Source organism: Oncorhynchus mykiss, chromosome 2 (assembly GCF_013265735.2).
Source record: "Oncorhynchus mykiss isolate Arlee chromosome 2, USDA_OmykA_1.1, whole genome shotgun sequence".
Lineage (NCBI taxonomy): Eukaryota > Metazoa > Chordata > Actinopteri > Salmoniformes > Salmonidae > Oncorhynchus > Oncorhynchus mykiss.
In genome coordinates this window covers 30,271,779-30,296,032 of record NC_048566.1, presented here as the reverse complement: position 1 = coordinate 30,296,032, position 24,254 = coordinate 30,271,779, and the positions used below count along the sequence as shown (strand labels likewise).

Sequence of the window (24,254 nt, the reverse complement as noted above, 5' to 3'; positions counted from 1 at the left end):
ACCACACATTTTAATTCCAGCCTGTCTGTCTGTGTCCAGACCAGAGCACCAGTCTATGCTGCTGGCTGTGACTCTGGTCGTGCTGCTAAGTAAGCAGAATAATCAGGTACCAAACAGCTTTTCACAGCCGGTGGCCTTTTAGTCACAAACTAATCTCCTGATGTTGTGAACACAGACAAAGTAGTCCATCTTCAGTGGCTTTGTCACTCTCTGTTTTTTTAGCTCTCAGCTAATTATCAACTCAACAACACGTGGCGTTACGATGAGGTTGTGTATCCACTGTAGCGAGAGTATATGACTTACAGGTGCTTCCAGTAGGTTCTCAGTAAGCACTTTAGGCAATTATTTATGTTCAAGAGGATAACTCTGCCATCAAATTTGTTTTGAAATGACTCAAAATGGCATTCCATGTCAAATAATCCTTGTGCATCACGACAACTGCTAATGCTACCAAAACAAACGGAACAAAAGCTGTTTTCAAATACACAACATGTCTATTATCTGAAATGATGCCCTTCGATACTGGTTGTACTGTATTTTCTAAAATATTGAGAGGACATGATCAACAAAGCAGTTTTCTCTAAGAGTGTAGACTTCAGACCCTTGACGTACACATAAGGAAAGCTCACCCTGTTGGTTTATCATGATGGGCAGCAGAGGGGTTTAACCCGCTCACCGGAACGTGCCACACAACTATAACGTTATCGGAAAGAGGAAGAGAAATAACTAAAAGAAGGATTTGTCAGGGGTTCCTTTGAGAACCTAAACAAAAGGCCCGGGGGCCCCCATTGTGAGGAACTCATTCAGGACATGTCACCATCTCAGGGGTATGTAAAACACACCCAAAGGAAAGAAACCAGAGAGGAATGGAGGGATGGATGGAGTGAAAGAAGAAGGGAGAGGAGTTCAAACCCATCCATTTACATTAGCTAATTAAAAAGGCGACCCGCCAAGATTTTGATCTGAGGTGAAAATGGTGGAAAGAGACTCAGGGGTAAGGACATATAGGACACACTGACACATGCAACATGCTGGTGTGATGACTAGCTACAGTTGTGATGCTGTAATGACGGTGAAATGAGGTGAGACGGGCAGGGAGACAGCTTAGGTCCAGGACACTGGCTCCACTTACAGACCCTCATGTCTAAACACACTAACCCACATTTACATTCACTCCGGTTTGAAGAGGATGAAAACAGGTGCACAATTTGGCACTGGGCACCAAGCCAATGTTTCTCGGTAGAATTCATCCATAGAGTTTAACTGCATCCATGTAGCGTCCATCGCCTAGCAACTCCTGTACAGTATGTCTGAGTCGGGCTGGCTTTAATGGCGGTAGGATGAGCACTGCGGCAGCATGCTCTAATCCACTCTGACCCCGCAGAGCAGAGGTAGGTTAGTCGACTGTTACCAAACTGCCTCCCTCACTATTATTAATGCACAATCAGCTCCATCACTCAAGACCACCTTATTAAGACATTTTTCTATAGAACTGACTCTTACACTAGATATCTGGCACACTGACTGAATTTCCCCCTCCCCCTATCCATCGCTCTCACACACTCGCTCCATCTCTCTCCCTCTCCCTCTTTCTCTCTCGATTCCTCTCTTCTTGTCTCTCTCTATCCTACCCTCCTTACCACGCTCCTCTATAGTGGATTAACAGACTGGATTAGAATCATCGGACTCAGGGCGGATAGGGGATGGTGTGAAAGATGAGAAAGATAGATAGTGAGCGATAGGAAGAGAGAGCGAGAGAGAGAGAAGAGTGAGTGAGATTGCTAAGAGCATTTAATTGAGGGAAAGAATGCCACAATGCAGTTTATGAAGAGCGGCGCTGCTGGTAAATTGTTACCAAATGGGTGTAATGACTTTTTAATGAAAAGAGGGCGGGGCAGTGGGGAGGAAGAGAGAAGCTGCTGTTATAGACCAGGGATTAGTAGATACTATTAAGGGGTGGATTAGGCCACAGACTTAACCTCTGCCCAAGCCTTCCAGATATCTAACCTTACCCCACTGAGGAATTTACACTGTTTGGTGGATGAGCAGAGGACAAGGCCTTCTTACTCGCTCTCTATTTTGTCTCTCTCTCCCTCTACTCAATTAAAATGTCTTTATTGGCATGACAATAGCCATATCACAAGCAAAAGGCTAGGAAGTAAGACTGGGAAATGACGTACTATGAAGAAATGAAGAGTATATTTCCAAAACGCTATATCCACAAATGTTTTCATCAGAAATGATTGCTTCTGGGTACCGTCCTGTGTGTGTAAAATATTACTGTTCTCAGATGTTTTAGTCATAGATTTTAGGTGTGTATGAAAATGTGTTTAGTTGGAATGGAATGTTCATATATTGTATGACTGTGGTATGTACCAAGCTATGTGACTTGCCTAGTTAAATAAAAGGTTAAATAAATAAAAATATATAAATGAATGCACTTAGGAGCACCTGCTAAATTAATAAAATGTAAATGTTTTACATACAGATTAATAACTGTATTGAAATAAAATTTAAAAAAACATTTTTTTATATTGATGCCCCAAAAGCATCCTTTGTACAGTTCTTTTAACCTAGCAGTAGCACTTATTTCTCTCAGAGTGAGGTGGTTAAGCAGCATTTTGCAAAGAAAAAGCATTATTATGTGTCTCTCTGAAATGAAACCATCAAGTGATAGATAGATTTTAAACAAATACATGTCTATCATTGAACACCACCATACCGGTATGTGAATAGATAGTGAAAAAACACTCCAATCTCTTTCATAATTTCTTTAAAACAATAAAATATATTTTACCAACATTTCTGAAAATGGATATACACTGAGTGTACAATACATTAGGAACACCTTCCTAATATTGAGTTGAACCCTCTTTTGCCCTCACAACTGCCTCAAGTCAGGACATGAACTCAAGGTGTCGAAAGCGTTCCACAGGGATGCTTCCCACAGTTGTGTCAAGTTGGCTGGGTGTCCTTTGGGTGGTGGACCATTCTTGATACACACGGGAAAATGTTAAGCACGAAAAACCTAACAGAGTTGCAGTTCTTAACACACTCAAACCGGTGCGCCTGGCACCTATTACCATACCCGTTCAAAAGGCACTTAAATATTTTGTCTTGCCCATTCACCCTCTGAATGGCACACATACACAATCCATATCTAAATTGTTTCAAGGCTTAAAAACCCTTCTTTAACCTGTCTCCTCCCCTTCATCTACATGAATTCGACATCAATGTAACATCAATAATGGATCATAGCTTTCACCTGGTCAGTCTATGTCATGGAAAGAGCAGCTGTTCTTAATGTTTTGCTCACTCAATGTATAGTCCCTCTCCCCTGCTCCTCTACCTCCTCTCTCATATGATTCCCCTGTATCAGATAGCTGTCCTTGGCTGACCCTCAGACTATGTGGATGCCAGAGGAGAGCTAATGCTAAAACTCTGTAGTCGACTTGTTTATTAAACTGCCTCTCCCGTGCTCCTGGCCAGTCTGAGAGGAGACCACATCACAGTGTGTTGAGTTAATCAGCCTAAGGAGGCCTCTAGGATCATTGACCCCACCACCGTCAGACGTCATCCCCCCACCACAAGACCAACAAACCCACGAAGATAACACCCTATCTGGCTGTACAAACTTTATAGGATCAACTTCTCAGTGATGATCAGACAAAGGGCTTGGGATTCAATCAAACATGTACTACGGAATGTTTGATTGTATTACGGAAAAACGCACTAGGGGAAATATCACTTTGAACTTTGTACACTGAAAAAAAGGCTATCATCACCAAACAGGATGTTGAACCAAGATTACGCCTGTATTTTTACGTCCATGTTTCAATCTAAAATGAGATACTTTAGACATGTGCGTCTACAGAGAATGAGTATCCTGCACATAAAAGCAGTATACAATTCTCACCTGGGGATTACGAACCAGTATGCCCTCAGGTCACAAGCCTCAACCTTTTTTTATTTATTTTTTTATTTTACCTTTAACCAGGCAAGTCAGTTAAGAACAAATTCTTATTTTCAATGACGGCCTGGGAACAGGGGCAGAACGACAGATTTGTACCTTGTCAGCTCAGGGGTTTGAACTCACAACCTTCCGGTTACTAGTCCAACACTCTAACCACTAGGCTACCCTGCCGCCCGACCTTAACCTTAACCACCACTATGCCATATAACAGTATCCCAGTCTGAACTCTGACCCCAGACAGATAAGACACAGAGATAAAAGAGCTGTTAACATGCTGTTGTGGTGAACAACACAAACAACCAGCAGGTCAATAAACCTGCTATAGGGGAGTGATCAGAAAAATGTATGATGAGTCCAACGTTCCTTGTTATTTTGGATGGGGGAGTCTATCGTAGCCTTTGTCTCTTAGAGGTTGAAGAGCACCTTCGGCCAAATTCAGCCAGCCAGTGTGTAGCATGGCTAATCCTTTGTTTAGTAAATTCTTCTTAGACTGACACTGGTGTCTATATAAAGTGGCATGTATTACTTTTTTTAAATGGAAGGATTGGTTTACTGTAATTGGTTTACTGTAAGCAATGAAGCTTGGGTATGCTGCTGGGATCTGGCTTTATTGATGCTAATGGTTAACCAAGAGGTTGGCATGACCGAGAATCTAGCCAAATAAGATGCAGATACACAGTGCTAGGCAGTTAACATTGAGTTCTGTGTGTATGCAAAGACGTATACTGAGCAAAAATATAAATGCAACATGCAACAATTTAAAAGATTTTACTGGGTTACAGTTCATAAAAGGAAAAAGGTCAATTGAAACAATTCATTAGGCCCTAATTTATGGATTCACATGACTGGCCGGGGTGAAGCCATGGGTGAGCCTGGGAGGGCATAGGCCCACCCGCCCACCCACTTGGGAGCAAGGCCCACCCACTGGGGAGCCAGGCCCAGCCAATCAGAATGAGTTTTCCCCCACAAACAGCCTTTATTAGGCAGAAATGCTTTTTGTGCATATGGAACATTTCTGGGATCTTTCAATTCAGCTCACGAAACATGGGACCAAAACATGTTGAGTTTATATTTTTGTTCAGTATATAATAAATATAATGGACATTACTATTTAAAGCAATTGTCAAAATGTTTTTATGCCACAAGTCCATTTCTGATGAGTCAGTTTCCAAGCGTCAACCAGTTGTTTTCCTGCCGCAACAATAACACTTCATACTTATCATGACACTTCTACAAAGTCTAGCATGCACTTTACTGGGCTGCCATGACAGATGAGGTCAGAGGAGTTTCAGATGAGATGGACAGAGAGCCATATAGATTCCCTTCCCTTTCTATTTCTATGAAGGGTGCTATCTGAAAGTGCCAAGACTCATGAAGTCTCTGTTCCCCTTCAGACTGTGATATTGGCATCTGTTGTTTTCAGTGGACTGAACTCATGTGCAGATGCCTGAGCCAGAGAGAATGTGCTCACTTTTGGTCCCTCTATTAAAAGCTTTTATGAATACATGTCATTCACTCCCCTTCCTGCAACCAAGCAGCCTCAGAGACTCAGACACAACAAAACTAAACAGGAAAGGGAGAAACAAAACTCACAGTGTCAAAAAACGTCGTTTGGAAAAGGGTTACACAGTCCAAACATTTTTGTAAAAAACAGTTTTTGTCTCAGTAATCTGTTTTCTACCAAATTGTCTATGCTAGTGCTTCAGTGCTGACATCACACACCGGAAGATCATTATACTGACTTCCTGTTTCATGGAAAAGGCAGTGGAGCCAGAGGAGAGCATGGAGACTGGGGTTGGTGAGTTGAGAGCATAGCAACACTACAGTTGGAGGGGAAGGACAAAGTTGTTGTTCATAATCTTAGCTCTGTGGTTCTCAGACGGCCTTGTAGACTTCTTTGACTCAGATCAACACCATGGCTTTGCGTTGCAAACAATTTTGTCCAGTCTGACTGACAAAGCAGACATTTTAGGCCTTTTTTGTCATATAGCTGGATATGTATTGAATGTAGGTTAAGTAAAGAACAGTGACAACCCACTGGGTAAATACTTGTTGAATCAACATTGTTTCCACGTCATTTTAACACCAAAATTCAATGTAATGAAGTTTAACTTCTTATGGCTGGGGGGCAGTATTGAGTAGCTTGGATGAATAAGGTGCCCAAAGTAAACGGCCTGCTCCTCAGTCTCAGTTGCTAATATATGCATATTATTAGTATTGGATAGAAAACACTCTGAATGATTTGATTTTGAATGATGTCTGTGAGTATAACAGAACTCATATGGCAGGCAAAAACCTGAGGAGAAATCAAAACAGGAAGTGAGAAATCTGAGGTTGTTATCTATTCAACACAGTTCCCATTGAAATCCCCTTGAGATATTAATGAAGTTGCACTTCCCAGGGCTTCCACTAGATGTCAACCGTCTATAGAAATTTGAATGAGGCTTCTACTGTGTTGTGGGACTGAATGACAGCAGAAGGAATCAGGCAGTCAGCCATTTCCTGGTCACCCTCATTTCACATGATAGCGATCTGCGTTCCATGGCTCCTGAAGACACAAAGGAATACTCCGGTTGGAACTTTATTGAAGATAATTGATAAAAACATCCTAATGATTGATTCTGTACTTAGTTTGAAATGTTTCTGAAATGTAACGCTGACCAGAACGAACGTTTGGATATGTTTACCAAACGCGCTAACAAAAGTAGCTAATTGGACATAAATAACGGACATTATCGAACAAATCAAGCATTTATTGTGGACCTGGGATTCCTGGGAGTGCATTCTGATGAAGATCATCAGAGGTAAGGCAATATTTAGGATGTAATATTTGGTTTGTTGACTACAACATGGCGGCTAATTTGACTTGATTGTTCTGAGCGCCGTCTCAGATTATTGCATGGTTTGCTTTTTCCGTAAAGTTCTTTCGAAATCTGACACAGCGGTTGCATTAAGGACAGGTATATCTATAATTCCATTTGTATGATCATCTACATTTATGATGAGTATTTCTGTTGAATCGATGTGGCTATGTAAAATCACTGGATGTTTTTGGAACTAGTGAATGTAACGCGCCAATGTAAGCTCAGATTTTCTGATATAAATATGAACTTTATCAAACAAAACATACATGTTTTGTGTAAAATGAAGTCCTATGAGTGTCATCTGATGAAGATCATCAAAGGTTAGTGATTCATTTTATCTCTATTTGTGCTTTTTGTGATTCCTCTCTTTGGCTGGGAAAATGGCTGTGTTTTTCTGTGGCTTGGTGGTGACCTAACATAATTGTTTGTGATGCTTTTGCCGTAAAGCCTATTTGAAATCGGACACTGTGGTGGGATTAAGAACAAGACTACCTTTAAAACGGTACAAGATACATGTATGTTTGAGGAATTTTAATTATGAGATTCCTGTTGTTTTGAATTTGGCGCCCTGCACTTTTACTGGCTGTTGTCATATCATCCCATTAATGGGATTGCAGCCCAAAGAGGTTTTTAATCAACGTGGAAAACTGATTGGATTTGCAAAAAGTCATCAACGTAATGGAATTCCGTCTTTTTTCACCCAACGTTTAATCTAAATCCAATGACATGGTTACATTTTTTGTTGATTTCACATAGAATTCACGTTAGTTGACAACTCAACAAAATGTAAATCAAAACAAAGACATTGAAATGACGTCTGTGCCCAGTGGGAAGTACTGATCAACTAGGAATTTGAACCATAGGCTTTCTAGTAACTATATGACTGGTAACTATAGCATAGACGCTGTAAACATAAATGTTTATTAACTTATAACAAATAAGTGTTCAATAATCTAATTTTTTATAAATGCACTAAGACTAAAAAATCATTTAACACATATTGCACATAATGTAGCTCATAACACTGATTCAAAGCTGAAATAAATGATAATGCTTTGTTTTGATGTGAAGGCCCATTATTGCTCTCCCTTAAGTAACTCATTATCCACACAGTGTAGTCATAAGTTATTACAGCCAGACACTAACAAGCTTGGCTGATCCTTTTTCCGGTTGACTGAATAGCTTTGGGTGTGTCCTCTCCTCTCCTCTGTTTATGTTTCATGTATTCTTTTTGCCAACACACTTTCAACCCAGGGTATACAGTGGCTTGCGAAAGTATTCACGCCCCTTGGCATTTTTCCTATTTTGTTGCCTTACAACCTGCAATTAAAATGGATTTTGTTTGTATAATTTGATTTACACAACATGCCTACCACTTTGAAGATACAAAATATTTTTCTTGTGAAACAAACAGGAAATAAGACACAAAAATTGAACTTAAGAGTGCATTCCCACACCCCTCCCAAAGTCTAAACTTTGTAGAGTCACCTTTTGCAGCAATTGCAGCTGCAAGTCTCTTGGGGTATATCTCTATAAGCTTGGCACATCTAGCCACTGGAATTTTTGCCCATTCTTCAAGGCAAAACTGCTCCAGCTCCTTCAAGTTGGATGGGTTCCGCTGGTGTACAGCAATCTTTACGTCATACCACAGATTCTCAACTGGATTGAGGTCTGGGCTTTGACTAGGCTATTCCAAGACATTTAAATGTTTCCCCATAAACCACTCGAGTGTTGCTTTAGCAACATGCTTAGGGTCATAGTCCTGCTGGAAGGTGAACCTCCATCCCAGTATCACATCTCTAGGAAGACTGAAAACAGGTTTCTCAACAATTTTCCTGTATTTAGCACCATCCATCATTCCTTCAATTCTGACCAGTTTCCCAGTCCCTGCCGACGAAAAACATCCCCACAGCATGATGTTGTTCTCGGGGTGATGAGAGGTGTTGAGTTTGTGCCAGACATAGCATTTTCCCTGATGGCCAAAAAGCTCAATTTTAGTCTTATCTGACCAGAGTACCATCTTCCATATGTTTGGGGAGTCTCCCACATGCCTTTCGGCAAACACCAAACGTATTTGCATATTTTTTTCTTTAAGCAATGGCTTTTTCTGGACACTCTTCCGTAAAGCCCAGCTCTGTGGAGTGTACGGCTTAAAGTGGTCCTATGGACAGATACTCCAATCTCCGCTGTGGAGCTTTGCAACTCCTTCCTAATCTTTGGTCTCTTTGTTGCCTCTCTGATTACTGCCCTCCTTGCCTGGTCTGTGAGTTTTGGTGGGCAGCCCTCTCTTGGCAGGTTTGTTGTGGTGCCATATTCTTTCCATTTTTTTAATAATGGATTTAACGGTGCTCCGTGGGATGTTCAAAGTTTCTGATTTTTTTTTATAACCCAACCCTGATCTGTACTTCTCCACAACTTTGTCCCTGACCTGTTTGGAGAGCTCCTGGTCTTCATGGTGCCCCTTGCTTAGTGGTGTTGCAGACTCTAGACCTTTCAGAACAGGTGTATATATACTGAGATCATGTGACAGATCATGTGACAGATCATGTGACTCTTAAATAATGTCCACCTGTGTGCAATCTAACTAATTGTGTGACTTCTGAAGGTAATTGGTTGCATCAGATCTTATGGGCTTCGTAGCAAAAGGGGTGAATACAAATGCACACACCACTCTTCCGTTTTTTTTTTTTATATATATTTTTTAAACAAGTTGTTGTTTTCATTTCACTTCACCAATTTTGACTATTTTGTGTATGTCCATTACATGAAATCCAAATAAAAATCTATTTAAATTACAGGTTGTAATACAACAAAATAGGAAAAACGCCAAGGGGGATGAATACTTTTGCAAGGCACTGTATTGTGTGATGTCAGCTCACTGAAGCGAAATAAGCAGTCTAATCGGAGGGTGAATAAGTGGTCAACTAACCTCAGAATGATATCACTAACTAATGAGATAGAAAGTCATTAGTGCACAAAGGAACAGAAACGCATACAGCAGATTCACAGAATAATCACACTAGAATGACCTGCATACAGAAACTTAAGTTGAATCTGAAAACAAATGTAAACATGACGCTATTGATATAGGTTGAAATTTACAGGGACATATGCCAGTGTTCCCCAATGAGATTATGTTCCTCAAATTACATATGTAAACAATCAAAAACCATTGTGCAGTCTGCCTTTATTCGAGTTGAGCCAACTAAACCAAGGTGTGTCAGGCAGGAAGGGCTGTCCTGTGTGTATTGCGACGTCACAGGAAAGTGGACTGCCATAACAGAGTTAGTGGTAGTCAGCACATGGACATACACTAGGAGAACAAAGCCATTTGCCTTTGCTTGCTACACAATCGGTCTGCGGCAGCCCAGGATCTCCTTCAAGTTAACCCTGTGTCATGCGTGAAGAGGGTCAGTCCCTCTGTTCTAGGAGAGGGGGGGGGGGGGTGTTATTATGGGAGAGAGTGTGCTTGCTACTGTCCCCTGTAGCAGAGAGTGAGGCTGAGAGAGACGGAGCCCTGGTTAATGGGCCATAACAATGAGCTTGTCTGTTGTCTCTCTCATTTCAGATGACATCAGCAGCATAGTGACAAAAAATGATAGCTAATGGGTAATTAAATATCCTCAGAATGATCTTTGTGAACAAGCACAGTCACCAATCCCCATAGCACGTATGAGAGACATTAAAAAGAGTGATGGAATAGCTACACTATGAAGTGTAGCAGCTTGACGAGATCATCAGTAGCAAGGAGCAGCATGGAGAGTCTGCTTAAACCCAACAAAAAGGAGTGAAGTTATGAAGGTATACACTGTCTAGACAAATATATGTCCTAAGAGGAGATGGAGGATTACTAACAGAGAGAGTAAGAGGGAAGGAGAGAGAATGAAACCGAGATACCTAGGAAAGAGGGAGAGGCCTGGAGGGGAAGACCCACGAAAGCAGGAGGCTGAAACGAGTGAGGGAGAAAAAGAGAGACCTAAGCAAGAAATAAAATGGGTCTGGGATGAAGGGGGGGAGGCAGACAGATGGAGAAACGGATACAGGGGGAAGAGAGAGAACCCCAGAGAGAGGTAGAGAGATAGAGAGCGTGATGTGGCGAGGAAACAAAAGAGGAGAAGAGAATACCTGACACAGCGAGAGAGCCTAGCAGGTAACTGGATTTCAGCGTGTATTGATGGAGGAACAAAGAAATAGAGAGCAGACAAAGAACACAAAGAGAGATGGAGAAACTGGAGACACTGGGGAAGAGAACTACTGGATGTGTTTAGAACTCTCTCCTAAGGGTTACTAAATGTATCGAAAAAAGACATTGAGTGTGTGGATCCATAGTTCTCATCTTAGTGTGTGCGTGTGCATGTGTGTGCATTCAGTACGTGCATGCATATGGGTGGGCGTTTGTGTGGCAGCAAAGGGGAGGTATGGCTATAGTATTTGTGTGCTGTATGTGTGTTGTCGCGGGGGAAGGTGGTCATTATAATATCGGGAACGTGTCCATCCTTTGCATGTTCCTGTGGGTGAGGAGACTAGATGTAGGATCTTAATTTGAGCCAGTTTGCTACACCAGGAAAATAATCCTGCATTAATAGGAAATGTGAATTACAATGTGGATTATAATTCATGGAAATATTTTGCAGGGGTTGATATATTTTTATTAGGGCAAATCAAGCCTTTTTAAACCTTGAATAACCTACAAGTTTGCATTTCCTGCTATGCAGCAAAATTCACAGCAACAGAAGAGTGATCAAATAAAGATCCTACATCTGTATCAGAGACAGATGGCATCTATCATGAGGCTTAGTACACTATGACCTTGATGATGTGAGGCGAGTCCACACACCCACACAGTTCTGTGGGAAAATGAATGTCTGCCCCCTAGTTAGCACCTGACTGTCCCAAGGGCACATTCATTAATAATGAGTACAGCTACACACCCACACCCACATGTAGGATCATAATTTGATCACCCTGTTGCAGGAGAACTTTCCTGCAATGCACAACATTTTAAACTTGAAATGTTTTTGAGGTTTAAAAGGCATCTGAAGTTTGTAATTTCCATTTAGTAATTTCAGACTTGATTTTCTCGTTGTGAAAAACATAACCCCTACAAAAATGTTCATTCATTATAATCGACATAATAATTAACATTTCCTGTTTTTGAAGGATTACTTTCCTGCTGTACCAAACTGGCTCAAATTAAGATCCTACATATGAACACACACATATTATACACACGCACAAACTGACTTATGGAACAATTCCTTACAAAAGGGGAAATATGTTTTTCGTAATCAATAAACATATTTAATCGTTATTTTTTCATGCTAACTATCAACTAAATCAAATCTTCTTAGTTACATGCGCCGATACTTACAAGCCCCTAACCAACAATGCAGTTAAAAAAACATGGATGAAAATAAGAAATAAAAGTAACAAGTAATTAAAGAGCAGCAGTAAAATAACAATAGTGAGACAAAACTCCGCAAAAAAATAAACGGCCCTTTTTCAGGACCATGTTTGTTCAATGAACCATAAACAATTAATGAACATGCACCTGTGGAACGGTCGTTAAGACACTAACAGCTTACAGACGGTAGGCAATTAAGGTCACAGTTATGAAAACTTAGGATACTAAAGAGGCCTTTCTACTAACTCTGAAAAACACCAAAAGAAAGATGCCCAGGTTCCTTGATCATCTGCGTGAACGTGCCTTAGGCATACTGCAAGGAGGCATGAGGACTGCAGATGTGGCCAGGGCAATAAATTGAAATGTCCGTACTGTGAGACGCCTAAGACAGCTCTACAGGGAGACAGGACAGACAGCTGATCGTCCTCGCAGTGGCAGACCACGTGTAACAACACCTGCACAGGATCGGTACAGCCGAACATCACACCTGCGGGACAGGGACAGGGACATGGCAACAACTGCCCGAGTTACACCAGGAACGCACAATCCCTCCATCAGTGCTCAGACTGTCCGCAATAGGCTGAGAGAGGCTGGACTGAGGGCTTGTAGGCCTGTTGTAAGGCAGGTCCTCACCAGACATCACCGGTAACAACGTCACCTATGGGCACAAACCCACCATCGCTGGCACAGACAGGACTGGCAAAAAGTGCTCTTCACTAACGAGTTGCGGTTTTGTCTCACCAGGGGTGATGGTCGGATTCACATTTATCACCGAAGGAATGAGCATTACACCGAGGCCTATACTCTGGAGTGGGATCAATTTGGAGGTTGAGGGTCCGTCATGGTCTGGGGCGGTGTGTCACAGCACCATCGGACTGAGCTTGTTGTCATTGCAGGCAATCTCAACGCTGTGCGTTGCAGGGAAGACATCCTCCTCCCTTATGTTGTACCCTTCCTGCAAGCTCATCCTGACATGAACCTGACATGACAATGCCACCAGCCATACTGCTCATTCTGTGCATGATTTCCTGCAAGACAGGAATGTCAGTGTTCTGGAATGGCTAGCAAAGAGCCCGACCATTGAGCACGTCTGGGACCTGTTGGATCGGAGGGTGAGGGCTAGGGCCATTCCCCACAGAAATGTCCGGGAACTTGCAGGTGCCTTGGTGGAAGAGTGGGGTAACATCTCACAGAAAGAACTGGCAAATCTGGTGCAGTCCATGAGGATGAGATGCACTGCAGTACTTAATGCAGCTGGTGGCCACACCAGATACTGACTGTCACTTTGATTTTGACCCCCTATTTGTTCAGGGACACATTATTCAATTTATGTTAGTCACATGTCTGTGGAACTTGTTCAGTTTATGTCTCAGTTGTTGAATCTTGTTATGTTCGTACAAATATTTACATGTTAAGTGTGCTGAAAATAAAAGCAGTTGACAGTGAAAGGATGTTTCTTTTTTTGCTGGGCTTATATACAGGGGGTGTACCGGTACAGAGTCAATGTGTGGGGGCACCGGGTTGTACATGCAGCGGCGTAAAAGAGGGGGATGGGGGGGGGCAATAAAAATAGTCTGGGTAGCCATTTGATTAGATGTTCAGGAGACTTATGGCTTGGGGGTAGAAGCTGTTAAGAAGCCTCTTGGACCTAGACTTGGCACTCTGGTACAGCTTGCCATACAGCAGCAGAAAGAACAGTCTATGACTAGGGTGTCTGGAGTCTTTGACAATTTTTAGGGCCTTCCTCTGACACAGCCTGGTATAGAGGTCCTGGATGGCAGGAAGCTTGGCCCCAGTGATGTACTGGGCCGTTCGCACTACCCTCTGTAGCGCCTTCCGGTCGGAATCTGAGCAGTTGCCATACCAGGCAGCGATGCAATCAATCAGGATGCTCTCGATGGTGCAGCTGTAGAACCTTTTGAGGATATGAGGACCCATGCCAAATCTTTTGGGGGAATAGGTTTTGTCGTGCCCTCTTCACGACTGTCTTGGTGTGTTTGGACCATGTTAATTTGTTGGTGATGTGGACACCAAGGAACTTGAAGCTCTCAACCTGCTCCACTGCAGCACCGTCGATGAGAATGGGGGCGTGCTCGGTCCTCTTTTTCCTGTAGTCCACAATCATCTCCTTTGTCTTGATCACGTTGAGTGAGAGGCTGTTGTTCTGGCATTACACGGCCAGGTCTCTGACCTCCTCCCTATTGGCTGTCTCGTTGTTGTCGGTGACCGCAGGACAAAACATAAAATGGAATGCTCTTGGTCTTTGTTAGCCTACTAAACAGAGGTATCTGGGTATTTAGGGTTACTACTGTTTTCACTGAAGTGTTTTCCAGTTTAGTGCACCTCTTCAATTCAAAATGATGATCCCTGATAGAAGAGTGCCTTTTTGTCCGTCTGTGATGAGGACTGAGGAGAGAGGAGACCGAGCTCAGATGGTAGGCCAGGTCCTTTCAGCTCCAGCTGTGATAACTATCTATGCCTTGACAGTCATTTCAGCATGGTCAGAGAGAGCCATCACAGGCTATGCACTAATATTAATTTATATTAGTGATCGGGGGGAAAATCTATGTAGTTACATATCGCAATATACATTTTGGACAAAATTATATCAATATTTGACTCCAGCCCTAATTTATAGTCTCCTTTTGTGCATTTTCCCCTGATAGGTATGACTAGATCGGTTTTCACTAGTAATCCTTCTATTCAAATCAGTGTTTATGAAAGCCAGGATACTGTGATGAAGCTACAGTATTTCAGTCTGTTGGGTAATTACTGTAGCAGACTCAACCCAGTAGCAGCCACTCAGGGGGAGTGTGAGGGGGGAACTGGGGCTATTGACTGAGTCATCAGGTTCACACAGGGTGTTGTTTGTTTTAAGAAGCTCTCTGATGAGTTCACTTCCTGTGACTCTGGCTTTAGTTAGTTTGGGTTCCACCCCTGACCCCCACTCAGTCACCTCTAGTGGGGGTTTCACAAAGGCAATGCTAAGACTCCAAAGAAAACACCTGTAATAAAATGCTAGCTATTGCAACACCCAAACCCCCTATACAAAGTCCTTTACCTACAGACTACTAAGCACCCCTCCACCTATCCTTATTTCTCCTAAATGTTTTCTTTCCTCCCTCTCTTTTGTCCCCCCTTCGTAATCACTCGCTATCCTGACAACTCAAACGGAAATCTTCCACTGCTCTATGACCGTGGAGAAGAAATGTTAGTGGGGAACATGGTGTTTGGCTGGAGCTATGTGGCTGAGTAGCCAGTCAAACCTGTCACTCTCCTCTTCCTCAATCTCTAGTCCTCCTTCTCTCCTGCTCTCTCACTTTCTCTCCTCCCTCCCCATGGGATTGGTCCATTCCCCTACCAGTCTAGTCAGCTGCTGTGAGGTGAACCCATTGTCCGTTACCAGGCTGAGTGTGAGAACAGCCCCCTAAAGCAACACTGTTTACACAGGTGCAGTCACACACTGGTGACCACAATGACAGTGTGTGTGTGTGTGTGATCTGTCGACAGAAGGTGAGATTGTGTGTCCATATGTGTGTGATTATGTCTCTGTTGGGTGTTAAAGTGTGTGTGTGGGCACACTTTTGAGTGTTAAAACAGGCCTTAGCCTCATGGGAAGAACTTTTCATGTGTAGTAGTAACCCATGAACACAAGTGTTTGTGTGCGTGCATTAGAGGTCGACCGATTATGATTTTTCAACACCATAAAAGCCGATACCGATTAATTGGCCGATTATTTATTTATTTGTAATAATGACAATTACAACAATACTGAATGAACACTTATTTTAACTTAATATAATACATCAATAAAATCAATTTAGCCTCAAATAGATAATGAAACATGTTCAATTTGGTTTAAATAATGCAAAAACAAAGTGCAATATGTTCCATGTAAAATATGTGCCATGTAGGAAAGCTAACGTTTCAGTTCCTTGCTCAGAACATGAGAACATATGAAAGCTGGTGGTTCCTTTTAACATGAGTCTTCAATATTCCCAGGTAAGGTTGTAGTTATTATAGGAATTATAGGACTATTTCCCTCTATACCATTTGTATTTCATTAACCTTTGACTATTGGATGTTCTTACAGGCACTTTAGTATTGTCAGTGTAACAGTATAGCTTCCGTCCCTCTCCTCGCTCCTCCCTGAACTCGAACCAGCAACACAACGACAATTAACGCGCGCTAACTAGCTAGCCATTTCACTTCGGTTACACTAGCCTCATCTCGGGAGTTGATAGGCTTGAAGTCATAAACAGCGCAATGCTTGACGCACAACGAAGAGCTGCTGGCAAAACGCACTAAAGTGCTGTTTGAATGAATGTTTACGCGCCTGCTTCTGCCTACCACTGCTCAATCAGATACTTGTATGCTCAATCAGATTATATGTTGCATATAATCTGACTGAGTATACAAGTATCTGATTGAGCAGTGGTAGGCAGAAGCAGGCGCGTAAACATTCATTCAAACGCAGGACACGCTAGATAATATATAGTAATATCATCAACCATGTGTAATTAACTAGTGATTATGATTGATTGTTTTTTATAAGATACATTTAATGCTAGCTAGCAATTTACCTTGGTTTACTGTATTCGCGTAACTCCTTGTGGAGTGCAACGAGAGAGAGGCAGGTCTTTATTGCGTTGGAATAGTTAAGGTTACAAGATTGGATCCCCCGAGCTGACAAGGTGAAACTGTCGTTCTGCCCCTGAACAAGGCAGTTAACCCACTGTTCCTAGGCAGTCATTGAAAATAAGAATGTGTTCTTAACTGACTTGCCTAGTTAAATAAAGATTAAATAAAGGTGTAAACATATAGATTTTTTTAAATAGGCAAATCGGCGCCCAAAAATACTGATTTCTGATTGTTATAAAAACGTGAAATCGGCCCTAATTAATCGGTCGACCTCTAGCGTGCATGTATGTTGTACAGTGTATGGTCTGTTTTGTCACATGACCGAGCGGTTCAGGCCCATTAACTGGGCACTCCTTATTCCTGGGCCTGCAGACATTGGATGCATGTCCACTTTATGAGTCTGCACTGAAGAATGGCCTCTCTATGGCACTGTCTGAAACAGAAGCTGATCTAGGACTGGGCCCCTATAAAATAGCATGAATGGAACCAACAGGTCACCATTTAACCTTAATGAATAACAATTTGGAAGTCTACATGCCGCTTTGATTAGGTAAAACATATTTGATATATTTTGGGTTTTACGAGTACATAATGATATCCGCTCACTTGCTTCCCCACTTTAATTGTTGTCTTTCAGCATGTCACATACAGATGTGGGATCTTAATTTGATCATTCTTTTGTTGCTAAGAATTTTCCTGCACATCAGGAAATCCAAACGTGTAGTGTATGAGGTTTAAAAAGGCTTTTAAAGTTAGTGCTTTCTACTTTAAAATGTCAGACTTGATTTGCTGTAACAAAAAAATGTATCATCAACTCCTTCATTTTTAAAATATTTTATCCATTGTGATTCAATGGTCTCCATCTGTCTCCCCTCATTGGGCTGCAGATCTGAAGAAGGAATGGTTACAAGCAGAGGTTTGGACTTGAGTCTCATGACTTGGACTCGAGTCAGGCTCGAGTCACAAATATGATGACTTGCAACTCGACTTTAACACGAATGACTCATGACTTAACTTGGACTTGAGCCTTTTGACTCAAACTGACTTGATACCCTCCCCAAGCCCAAATATTAAAATGATGCTATTAAAAGTGTGCAGTGCATCAACTCTTCATTTAACAAATTACAGTTTGTATCGGACAGCAGTCAATCAAATTGTGCCAGCTGAGAAAAAGTTGTGTGTGGTAGTGCAGAGGAACGTCGGCAGGTGAATTCAGATGGAGCCCTTGGAAAGATGATACCCAAAATTATTATTTTCGGATATAAAGACGATGCTGTATCAACAAAAAAAACGGATTGCAACTTGCAAAACATGCGGAAGGCGCAACAATTTCCAACTTTGTTCGACATTTGAAACTGCACAAAGAACGGTAAGTCGTGGCTAATATAGCCGACAGCTATATACAGTGTATCATGTAGGCTAGCGTAACGTTAAATCAATGAGCCACAGTCAGTCAGTGCGGGAACGTGAACATTGAGTTACAACTGGCTAGGCAGTTGGTAGCCTAAATCCTGCCTGATGTTACTGCTGATCCTAAAACAAGGTTGGGCGATTGTGTCCAAGCCTACATCGCCCGATTGCGCCCCATAGCGATCCTCGATAGTCGATCACTATTGGGGGGAGGGTCTTTCTCATGGCTACCCATATATTTCAATGGAAATGTAACGTTTATTTGGAAAGTAATAAATATATATAGATATATATATATATATATTTAAAAGCATTCATGATTTGCGGAAATGTAATATACTAACTATTACATTGTTAAAAATATGAAATGGTATTACATTTGGTGAAGAGCACATTATGACTTGTTTAGGACTCGAAACTCAAAGTTTAGGACTTGAGCCTTGTCGGTCTTGACTTGGGACTTGAGTGCTAAGACTTGAGACTTACTTGTTACTTGTAAAACAATGACTTGGTCCCACCTCTGGTTACAGGTCATAAGTCATATTGGCAGACCGGGGGGAGTGGAGAGGGGGGGTCAGATTTCAGGTTTCTGAGGTCACATGATCAGGAAAATGCTTCTTTAAGATTACGGAGTTTATGGCCTTGGGTTTAAGGACAGAGCGCACTGTGTCAGTCTGACAACTGGAGTGTGTGTGTGCATGCGTGCAATGCTAAGAGTGTAGGTCTTCAATTTAGACTCCTAGCTATTGTTTCTGCCGGTCCATCTGAGCCTACGTTTGTTTTGTTATTAAAGAAGCTCTGTTTACGTTAATTCGCTTTTGGGTCCTCATTCACGCACCGTAACAGAAGAATCCGACCAAGAATGGACCCAGCGACTTCGGATCCTCTCCACTCAGCCGTCGAGATCCAGGGAGCGATGCTAGGCAGACACGAGCAGGAATTGTCTGCTGCTCGACATGCCGTTGAGACCCTGGCCACCCAAGTCTCCAACCTCACAGAACAGGTTCACCATCTCCGCCTCGATCCACCGGCCACTTCCAGGGCTTTCGAATCTCCGGAGCCCAGAATCAATAACCCGCCGTGTTACTCTGGGGAGCCCACTGAATGCCGCTCGTTCCTCACCCAGTGTGATATTGTGTTTTCTCTCCAGCCCAACACTTACTCCAGGAGCACTGCTCGTGTCGCCTACGTCATATCTCTCCTTACTGGACGGGCTCGTGAGTGGGGCACGGCAATCTGGGAGGCAAGGGCTGAGTGTACTAACCAGTATCAGGACTTTAAGGAGGAGATGATACAGGTTTTTGATTGATCTGTTTTTGGGGAGGAGGCTTCCAGGGTCCTGTCTTCCCTATGTCAAGGTAATCGATCCATAACAGACTACTCTATTGAGTTTCGCACTCTTGCTGCCTCCAGTGGCTGGAACGAGCCGGCTTTGCTCGCTCGTTTTCTGGAGGGTCTCCGCGCAGAGGTAAAGGATGAGATTCTCTCCCGGGAGGTTCCTTCCAGCGTGGATTCCTTGATTGAACTCGCTATTCGCATTGAGCGACGGGTTGATCTTCGTCACCGAGCTCGTGGAAAGGAGCTTGCGTTCTCCGTTGCCCCCCTCTCCGCATCACTACCATCTTCCTCTGCCGGCTCGGGTGCTGAGCCTATGCAGCTGGGAGGTATCCGCATCTCGACTAAGGAGAGGGAACGGAGAATCACCAACCGCCTCTGTCTCTATTGCGGTTCTGCTGGTCATTTTGTCACTTCATGTCCAGTAAAAGCCAGAGCTCATCAGTAAGCGGAGGGCTACTGGTGAGCGCTACTACTCCTGTCTCTCCTTCAAGATCCTGCACTACCTTGTCGGTCCATCTACGCTGGACCGGTTCGTCAGCTTCCTGCAGTGCCTTAATAGACTCTGGGGCGGAGGGCTGTTTTATGGACGAGACCTGGGCTCGGGAACATGACATTCCTCTCAGACAGTTAAGGGAGTCCACGGCCTTGTTCGCCCTGGATGGTAGTCCTCTCCCCAGGATTCAGCGTGAGACGCTACCTTTAACCCTCACTGTTTCTGGTAATCATAGCGAAACCATTTCTTTTTTAATTTTTCGTTCACCTTTTACACCTGTTGTTTTGGGCCATCCCTGGCTAGTTTGTCATAATCCTTCCATTAATTGGTCTAGTAATTCTATCCTCTCCTGGAACGTCTCTTGTCATGTGAAATGTTTAATGTCTGCTATCCCTCCTGTTTCCTCTGTCTCTTCTTCACAGGAGGAGCCTGGTGATTTGACAGGGGTGCCGGAGGAATATCACGATCTGCGCACGGTGTTCAGTCGGTCCAGGGCCACCTCTCTTCCTCCACACCGGTCGTATGATTGTAGTATTGATCTCCTTCCGGGAACCACTCCCCCCCGGGGTAGACTATACTCTCTGTCGGCTCCCGAACGTAAGGCTCTCGAAGATTATTTGTCTGTAGCTCTTGCCGCCGGTACCATAGTCCCCTCCTCCTCTCCCGCCGGAGCGGGGTTTTTTTTTTGTTAAGAAGAAGGACGGGTCCCTGCGCCCCTGCATAGATTATCGAGGGCTGAATGACATAACAGTGAAGAATCGTTATCCGCTTCCTCTTATGTCTTCAGCCTTCGAGATCCTGCAGGGAGCCAGGTTTTTCACTAAGTTGGACCTTCGTAACGCTTACCATCTCGTGCGCATCAGGGAGGGGGACGAGTGGAAGACGGCGTTTAACACTCCGTTAGGGCACTTTGAATACCGGGTTCTTCCTTTCGGCCTCGCTAACGCTCCAGCTGTCTTTCAGGCATTAGTCAATGATGTCCTGAGAGACATGCTGAACATCTTTGTTTTCGTTTACCTTGACGATATCCTGATTTTTTCACCGTCACTCCAGATTCATGTTCAGCACGTTCGACGTGTCCTCCAGCGCCTTTTAGAGAATTGTCTTTTTGTGAAGGCTGAGAAGTGCTCTTTTCATGCCTCCTCCGTCACATTTCTCGGTTCTGTTATTTCCGCTGAAGGCATTAAGATGGATCCCGCTAAGGTCCAAGCTGTCATTGATTGGCCCGTCCCTAAGTCACGCGTCGAGCTGCAGCGCTTTCTCGGCTTCGCGAACTTCTATCGTCGTTTCATCTGTAATTTCGGTCAGGTGGCAGCTCCTCTCACAGCCCTTACTTCTGTCAAGACGTGCTTTAAGTGGTCCGTTTCCGCCCAGGGAGCTTTTGATCTCCTCAAGAATCGTTTTACATCCGCACCTATCCTTGTTACACCTGACGTCACTAGACAGTTCGTTGTCGAGGTTGACGCGTCAGAGGTGGGCGTGGGAGCCATTCTTTCTCAGCGCTCCCTCTCTGACGACAAGGTCCACCCTTGCGCGTATTTTTCTCATCGCCTGTCGCCGTCGGAACGTAACTATGATGTGGGAAACCGCGAACTGCTCGCCATCCGCTTAGCCCTAGGCGAATGGCGACAGTGGTTGGAGGGGGCGACCGTTCCTTTTGTCGTTTGGACTGACCATAGGAACCTTGAGTACATCCGTTCTGCCAAACGACTTAATGCGCGTCAGGCGCGCTGGGCGCTGTTTTTCGCTCGTTTCGAGTTCGTGATTTCTTATCGTCCGGGCTCTAAGAACACCAAGCCTGATGCTTTATCTCGTCTCTTCAGTTCTTCAGTAGCCTCCACTGACCCCGAGGGGATTCTCCCTGAGGGGCGTGTTGTCGGGTTGACTGTCTGGGGAATTGAGAGGCAGGTAAAGCAAGCACTCACTCAAACTCCGTCGCCGTGCGCTTGTCCCAGGAACCTTCTTTTCGTTCCCGTTCCTACTCGTCTGGCCGTTCTTCAGTGGGCTCACTCTGCCAAGTTAGCCGGCCACCCTGGCGTTCGGGGTACGCTTGCTTCCATTCGCCAGCGTTTTTGGTGGCCCACCCGGGAGCATGACACGCGTCGCTTCGTGGCTGCTTGTTCGGTCTGCGCGCAGACTAAGTCCGGTAACTCCCCTCCTGCCGGCCGTCTCAGGCCGCTTCCCATTCCCTCTCGACCGTGGTCTCACATCGCCTTAGATTTTGTCACCGGACTGCCTTCGTCAGCGGGGAAGACTGTTATTCTTACGGTTGTCGACAGGTTCTCTAAGGCGGCTCATTTTATTCCCCTTGCTAAGCTTCCTTCTGCTAATGAGACGGCACAAATCATCATCGAGAATGTTTTCAGAATTCATGGCCTTCCGTCAGACGTCGTTTCGGACAGAGGTCCGTAATTCACGTCTCAATTTTGGAGGGAGTTTTGCCGTTTGATTGGGGCTTCCGTCAGTCTCTCTTCCGGCTTTCACCCCCAGTCTAACGGTCAAGCAGAACGGGCCAATCAGACTATTGGTCGCATCTTACGCAGTCTTTCTTTTCGCAACCCTGCGTCTTGGTCAGAACAGCTCCCCTGGGCAGAATACGCCCACAACTCGCTTCCTTCGTCTGCGACCGGGCTATCTCCTTTTCAGAGTAGCCTCGGGTACCAGCCTCCGCTGTTCTCATCTCAGTTCGCCGAGTCCAGCGTCCCCTCCGCTCAGGCTTTTGTCCAACGTTGCGAGCGCACCTGGAAGAGGGTCAGGTCTGCACTTTGCCGTTATAGGGCGCAGACTGTGAGGGCTGCTAATAAGCGTAGAACTAAGAGTCCTAGATATTGTCGCGGTCAGAGAGTTTGGCTCTCCACTCAAAACCTTCCCCTTAAGACCGCTTCTCGCAAGTTGACCCCGCGGTTCATTGGTCCGTTCCGTATTGCTCAGATCATTAATCCTGTCGCAGTTCGACTTCTTCTTCCGCGATATCTTCGTCGTGTCCACCCGGTCTTCCATGTCTCCTGTGTCAAGCCCGTTCTTCGCGCCCCCGCTCGTCTTCCCCCCCCCCCCCCCCATCCTTGTCGAGGGCGCACCCATCTACAGGGTCCGTAGGATTTTGGACATGCGTCCTCGGGGCCGTGGTCATCAGTACCTAGTAGATTGGGAGGGGTACGGTCCTGAGGAGAGGAGTTGGGTTCCCTCTCGGGACGTGCTGGACCGTGCGCTGATCGATGATTTCCTCCGTTGCCGCCAGGTTTCCTCCTCGAGTGCGCCAGGAGGCGCTCGGTGAGTGGGGGGGTACTGTCATGTATTGTCATGTTGTGTCCTGTTCCTGTTCTTTCTCTTCACCCTGTCTCCCTCTGCTGGTCGTATTAGGTTACCTTTTCTTCCCCTCTTTCCCCCAGCTGTTCCTTGTCTTCTCTAACTACCTCGTTCACCCCTTTTCCCACCTGTTCCCTTTTTCCCTCTGATTAGGTCCCTATATCTCTCTCTGTTTCTGCTTCTGTCTTTGTCGGATTCTTGTTTGTGTTATTCATGCCTGAACCAGACTATCGTCATGTTTGCTGCAACCTTGTCCTGTCCTGTCGGAATCTGCCGGTCCATCTGAGCCTACGTTTGTTTTGTTATTAAAGAAGCTCTGTTTACGTTAATTCGCTTTTGGGTCCTCATTCACGCACCGTAACACTAAATGTATAGAATATATCTAAAGCAGCTTAGGTGTGCAGTGAGTTATTGGCACAGCAATGAGGGAGAGATAATGTGGGAAAAGCCCACCAGTCAGAGCCATTCCCCAACTGGTACAATGGAGACCCTGTGACAACTGACAAGAGAGCTTCCTCCCTCTTTCTCACACATGCACAATATCTTTCTCTATCGTCCGCTATCCCTTCCCAACCTCTCCAATTCCATCTATTTCACTCAAACCCCCTCTCACTCCCACTCTCTTTCTCTCATCTTCCCCCAGGGCTGTATATATCACAATCCCTGCTCTGTCCTGCCCCACATTCTACCCAATGATGTGCAACTTTGCTGGGGTGCATAGGGTCCAATGAACAGCAATGGAACCCCCAAGAGAAAAGAAAGGGTTGGGTTGTGAAATGCATGAAACATGGGATTTCTGGCTAATCTGAATGTATGCCAATGCCA

The 24,254-nt window shown here is 44.3% G+C and overlaps 1 protein-coding gene across 4 annotated transcripts in view; it reads right to left on the bottom strand.

Annotated features, from left to right (window-relative positions):
- Positions 1-24,254, bottom strand: part of LOC110486531 (rho guanine nucleotide exchange factor 2) — a 49,797-nt gene that overhangs the window by 15,237 nt on the left and 10,306 nt on the right. The gene's annotated exons all lie outside the window — the stretch shown is intronic.